This window comes from Chiloscyllium punctatum, chromosome 16 (genome assembly GCF_047496795.1).
Source record: "Chiloscyllium punctatum isolate Juve2018m chromosome 16, sChiPun1.3, whole genome shotgun sequence".
In the NCBI taxonomy this organism is placed as follows: domain Eukaryota; kingdom Metazoa; phylum Chordata; class Chondrichthyes; order Orectolobiformes; family Hemiscylliidae; genus Chiloscyllium; species Chiloscyllium punctatum.
In genome coordinates this window covers 63944247-63950583 of record NC_092754.1, presented here as the reverse complement: position 1 = coordinate 63950583, position 6337 = coordinate 63944247, and the positions used below count along the sequence as shown (strand labels likewise).

General features: G+C 43.3%; 1 non-coding gene across 1 annotated transcript; it reads left to right on the top strand.

Annotated features, from left to right (window-relative positions):
* Positions 1 to 237: 237 nt before the first annotated feature.
* trnas-gcu (transfer RNA serine (anticodon GCU)) lies at positions 238 to 319 on the top strand. The gene has a single exon. It is a non-coding gene; the product is annotated as a tRNA-Ser (tRNA).
* The last annotated feature ends 6018 nt before the right edge of the window (positions 320 to 6337 follow it).

Genomic DNA, 6337 nt, shown 5'->3' with positions numbered 1-6337 from the left:
ATTTCACAGAATTCAACTGACCTTGTTACATAGTCATTTCCTCATTTTTGTTCAGATCAATATGTGCACAGTGTGACAGTGGGAGTGCACTTGCCCCACAACCCAGGGGTCAGACCATCATCTTGGAACCGTACTGTGTTATTTCTCATTTCACCAACATCAGGGAGAAATATCTGCTGCTCTGCATAATTTACGAAATTCAATTATGCATAAGGTCATAGCTTTTTGAGCATCTGTGACGAGGTGGCCGAGAGGTTAAGGCGATGGACTGCTAATCTATTGTGCTCTGCACGCGTGGGTTCGACTTCCACTCTCGTCGCTGTCATCAACGGCTTCCAATGGTGCGGTTTTCAGCTGTCGCATTGAAACTGGAACTCCAATGGTCAGTTTATATGCTTTGTCGCGATTACAAAATCTCAAGGAATAGTTTGTGCCGTTTGACTAAACTGCATTGAAATGTAGTTTGCTTTGGGATAATGAAAAGAAATGCGATTTTCTTTTTCATTTCAAGCTGCTGTGAACGTTTTTTCGTATGAAAGACATCCAGGAAAATCAAATACCGAGAGCTGCGAAGTGCATGTTTATGCAAAGGGATTCTTAATGAACGTTTTGTCAGATGAAATCTGGAAGAAGTTTAGTAGAAGTAATTCATCCTGGTGAGAAGAGCACAGCGAGACTACACAAAATAATGGAGATATTTCAAAGGGGCAGGGTGTGGGTTTAGGGGCACTGAGAACTGGGTGTAAATGCACAGTGGAGAATTGCCGCTGTGGGTGCCGTGCATGGGCACGGAGAGACTTACACATTGGTCTCGCCCTCGCCCCTTGCTCTCGCCATTGATGAATGCTGGACATAAGGCACAGATAAACACAAGATGTGGGAAGCAAGCTCCTTCTCGTTATGCACACACTGGATGCATCACATTGAACTATGAACAACTGGAGAAATCAGCATGTTACCTATAGGGAGTGAAACAAAACTGTGGATCAATAACCGCAGATTCATGCAACATAAACATGAAAAATGATTTAAAATGTAGGGTGTAGGGTTGCTCACTGAGCTGTAACTTTGATATCCAGACGTTTAATTACTTGGCTAGGTAACATCATCATCAGTGGCGACCTCCAATTGAAGCAAAGCTGTTGTCTCCTGCTTTCTATTTATATTTTTCTCCTCGATGGGGTTCCTGGGGTTTGTGGTGATGTCATTTCCTGTTCGTTTTCTGAGGGGTTGATGGATGGCATCTAGATCTAATTGTTTGTTTATGGCATTGTGGTTGAAGTGCCAGGCCTCTAGGAATTCTCTGGCATATCTTTGGTTAGCCTGTTCCAGGATAGATGTGTTGTCCCAGTCGAAATAGTGGTATTTTTAATCCATATGTAGGGCTACGAAGGAGAGAAGGTCGTGTCTTTTTGTGGCTAGCTGGTGTTCGTATATCCTGGTGGCTAACTTTCTTCCTGTTTGTCTTACATAGTGTTGGTGGCAGTCCTTGCATGGAACTTTGTAGATGACGTTGGTTTTGTCCATGGGTTGAACTGTGTCTTTTAAGTTAGCTTTTGTTTGAGAGTGTTCGTGGGTTTGTGTACTACGAGGATTCCGAGTGGTCTGAATAGTCTGGCTGTCATTTCTGAAACTTCTTCGATGTATGGTAAGGTGGTTAGGGTTTCTGGCTGTGTTTGGTCTGCTTGTCGTGGTTTGTTCTTGAGGAATCTGCGAACTGTATTTTTGAGTATCTGTTCTTCTCGAATACGTTGAATTGGTGGTTCTCCTCTGTTTTCCGAAGTTCGTCTGTGCTGCAGTGTGTGGTGGCTCGTTGGAATAGTGTTCTGATACAGCTTCGTTTGTGTGTGTTGGGATTGTTGCTGGTGTAGTTAAGTATTTGGTCAGTGTTTGTTGGTTTTCTGTATACATAGGTTTGTAGTTCTCCGTTGTCCTTTCTTTCTACAGTGACGTTCAGGAATGCGAGTTTGTTGTCGGTTTCTTCCTCCTTGGTGAACTTTATGCCTGTGAAGGTGTTGTTGATGATGTCAAATGTCTCTTCTATCTTGTTTTGTTTTGTGATGACAAAGGTGTCATCTACGTAGCGGACCCAGATTTTTGGTTTGATTGTTGGTAGGGGTGTTTGTTCTAGTCTTTGCATAACCGCCTCTGCTATGAATCCTGATAGCGGAGATCTCATGGGTGGGCCGTTGGTTTGTTTGTAGATATGTTGTTGAAAGTGAAGTGCGTGGTGAGGCACAGGTTCACTAGCTTCATGATGTTTTCGTTGGTAATGTGATTGATGGTTGTTGGTGCGTCTGTGATGGTCTCTTCTAAAAGTGTGGTAAATGTTTCCTTTGCCAGGTCGATGTTGATGAAGGTGAACAGTGCTGTTATGTAGAATGAGATCGTTGCTTCTTCTTCCTCTATTTTGGTGTTTTTGATGATTTTTCGGAACTCCTGGGTGGAGTGGATGGAGTGCTGTGACTCTTCTATGAGGTATTCAGTCTTGCGTGTAGTCCTTTGGCCCGTCTGTAAGTTGGTGTTCCGGGTAATGAGACTATGGGTCTGAGGGGGGCCTCCTGGTTTATGGAGTCTTGGTAGTCCGATTCGACTTGGGAAACACCTTGATCCTGGGACAGTCTAAGCAAAGACTTGCCAGAAAATTCCCAAAGGCCTGGCACTCCAACCACAACGCCATAAACAAGCACATAGATCTACATGCCATCTATCAACCCCGCAGAAAACAAACCGGAAATGACATCACCACAAACCGCAGGAACCCCATCCAGGAGAAAGATATAAATAGAAAGCAAGAGACAACAGCTTCCCTTCACATGGAGGTCGCCACTGATGGTGTTACCTAGCCAGGTAATGAAACGTCTGGATATCATACCTACAGCTCAGCGAGCAAACCTACACCTTAAACCTCAACCTGAGTTAGAAACCTTCACAATCCTTGCGATTTAAAGTGTCTATACGCATATCAGTAATAGACTTTTTGATATAATACCCGTCTGGTTGAAAGAAGAAGACACCACATTTCAAGATGGATGACAACGTTACCAGTGTTGTTTTGAAATTGAGATCTTTTTGATCATTTAACACAGTGAACAAGTTCATTTTAAATAATGCAAACTACATTCTCTCACCTGGAATAAAAGTGTGTTTTGAATACAAACATTGTCCTTGTTAACTCGCAGTTAATCAACATGAAAAATAGGATGTAATTTTTATTAAGCATACATCAATTAGCACCATTATCTTACTTCGGATGGACTGCAGTATGCACATGCGAAATAAGGTTTAAGAAAGAATGACTTTTGGAAATAATGATTTGGTGATGACTAAAAATAATATTCGGTTCTCATGATGTGGTTATTCCACCATTGGTCCAGTGGTGGGGATGTTCAGTGGGCAGTATTTCTATGATGGTATAGAAGTATGTGAGCTGCCAGGGATGGGATCTCCCACTTCATTTGGAGCAGCGTCTTTTGACGTGGACCAGAGAGCATTGTGACATCAGTCTGGGAGCTCCAACCACTCCTGGAGCAGCTTCAGTTGACATGGAGCAGCAGGGAGCATTGGAACATCCGAATGCAAGATCTAACCATATTTGGAGCAGCTTCAGTTGACATGGAGCAAGGAGCTTTGCGAGATCCGTCTGGGAGTTCCACTCTCACCTGGAGCAGCTTTTAATGACATGTAGCAGCAGGGAGCATTGGGACATCAGAGTGATACATCCAACCTCAACTAGACTGCTTCTATTGATATGGAGGAGGGAACATTGGGACATCAGACTGGGAGCTCCAATCTCACAAGGATCAGCGTTTAATGACATATAGCAGCTGGGAGCATTGGGACATCAGAGTGGTAGGTCTAGCCTGAGCTGCACCACTTCTACTAACATGGAGCAAGGAGCATTGGGACATCAGACTGGGAGCTCCAACCACACAAGGACCACCTTTTAGTGACATGTAACAGCTGGGAGCATTGGGACATCAGAGTGGTAGGTCTAAACTCAACTGCACCACTGGTAATGACATGGAACAGGGAGCATTGGGACATCAAACTGGGAGCTCCAACTTCAAGTAAAGCAGCTTCTATTGACATGGAGCAGCAAGGAGCATTGTAACGTCATGTTGGGAGCTCCAACATCACCTGGAGAAGCTTGTATTTACATGGAAGAGGAGGGAGCATTGGGATATTAGGCTGGGGGAAAGGATATTCAACTATTTTAATCTAAAGTAAAATATGTTTCGACACCTCATATGTTAATTGATTTATGAAGAATCTTTCCCGGGAAAATAATTAATTCTTTAGATAGTAAAGACAAGTCCTGCAAATATTCAACTCAGGAAACGCATTGGTACAGAGAGAAATGGGAGTGATGCTTCATGTCTTTGTCTTTTCATTTCTGGCCGACTCTGCGCTGGATTACATCATCGGAAGGACGTTTTCACTCATTTCCTGCAAATTCGGACAGGTCATTAACGATATCTAAATATAAAAATTAATGGGAATATGCGATGTTATGATTAGGCTGGAGTTTACCTCAAATTATGGTGGAAACGCATCAAAGTCAGTTGCAATTTCTAAGATCGGCAGTGACCTCATTGATTGGCTGATCAGATTGTGAATGCTCGTTGTTTTGAGGCCAAATTGAAGTGAATCATGATGGTTATTATCTTTGTTCTTTGTTCACCTTGTGACTGTTACTGTTATTGCTCATGTCCTTGTTAACACCAGAGCTCTGCAGCGTGTAAAATCTCGGCTGTGCATCTGGCCATTGGTGCAACCATTCGAAGAGCTGGCTCCGGATCAGGCAGTTGTAAGTTCGACTTTTACTTTGCACAAGCGCATTGTGGAGATTCATCACAAATCCAACCTAATCACTTTTGTTATGCTGTTGTGGATAATATTTGAAATTTTCATCTCCACGAATGAAAGTTCTTTCACTGTCTTCGATCAGTTAAACATTACCAAGAGCTATCAGAGTAAAAATCACACAGCACCAGATTGTATCGCACATAGTTATTTGGAAGCACCAGTGTTCCATGCACTGCTTCGTCATCAGGTGTTTGTCAACTGTTGGAATCTAAAATGGCTTTGTGTGATTATTAAATGTATCCACCCCAGTCCAACACCAACACCTCCAAGTCATGGGTACCGTCGACACCACGAACGGATCGGTTAAAGTCCAAATGATCTTCCAAAAGTTCGCGCATATTGACACACACACCAAGTTTCTGCAGAAAAACACCCACTTGATGAAGGAGCGGCTCTCCTAAAGCTAGTGCTTCCAAATAAACCTGCTGGACTCTGCCCTGATATTGTGTAATTTTTAACTTTGTCTACTCAACTCAAACACTGGCACTTCCATATCATAGACAACACCAGTCATGTCCCACTGTTGTCAGAGAAGGCAATCCTGGAATAGCCCAATACATTGCTCATGGGTACGTTTCGTTTTCAGAAACCAAAGCACTTAGTCGCTGCAGCTCCGATGGATGAAAAGCACAGAAAAGAAATAGCTGAGACTCAGTTTTGACATTATTTTGAAATTCTTTGGAAAGTGGAATCAGAGGAGAATGAAGGATTAACTGTCTGACTATGCAGAGAGAGGGAAGGCACTTTTCCCTTCTTTGATGAGCTGGGGTATTGACTGATCTAAGGCATGGAACAGATTCCTGGTAGAGCTGCGCTCTCTGCATCAGGAACAAGAAGTCCTGATTTCCTGAACGGTCATGAAACCCAGGGCACTCAGTTAAAGCGCTGAATACTAACCACTAGACCACCAGGGATGAGGGCAGAAGCAGTTGCACCGTTTCTTCATAACTCAGTTTTTGGAATTATGTCACTGCAGATATGTTTCCCCTCAAAAACGATTGAATTATCGAGTGTTTACAGCACAGAAATGGGTCCCTTCATCTCATTTCCCAGCACTTGGTCTGTAACCTTGTAAGCTCTGACGTTTCACCTGAATACTAATTTCTCTGGTACGTTTTAATCTCGTAAAACGCAATAAGTGGGATTAAAGATTGAGATGGGAACTGAACCCCATTTTTACCCATAGACTGAAGCACGCAGACACATTTCCCCAAGTGTGACACAGGCCTCGGGAGAAAACAAGGAGAAAGTAAGATTTCATCGACTGGTCTGATGTTGTCCCGTTTCAGAGATCAACACCAATGTCTGGTTACAGCAAAGAAAGGAAGCATTCAGCCCCTCCCGTCCCAGTGTTCTTTGCCCATTGTTTCCCCATTACTCTGTAGTTTATACTGCCTCACCTCGTTCTTGCTGCCAAACTTGATCACTGCTCACGCCCGCTATTTCCTGTCCTGCCAAACGGTTTGCC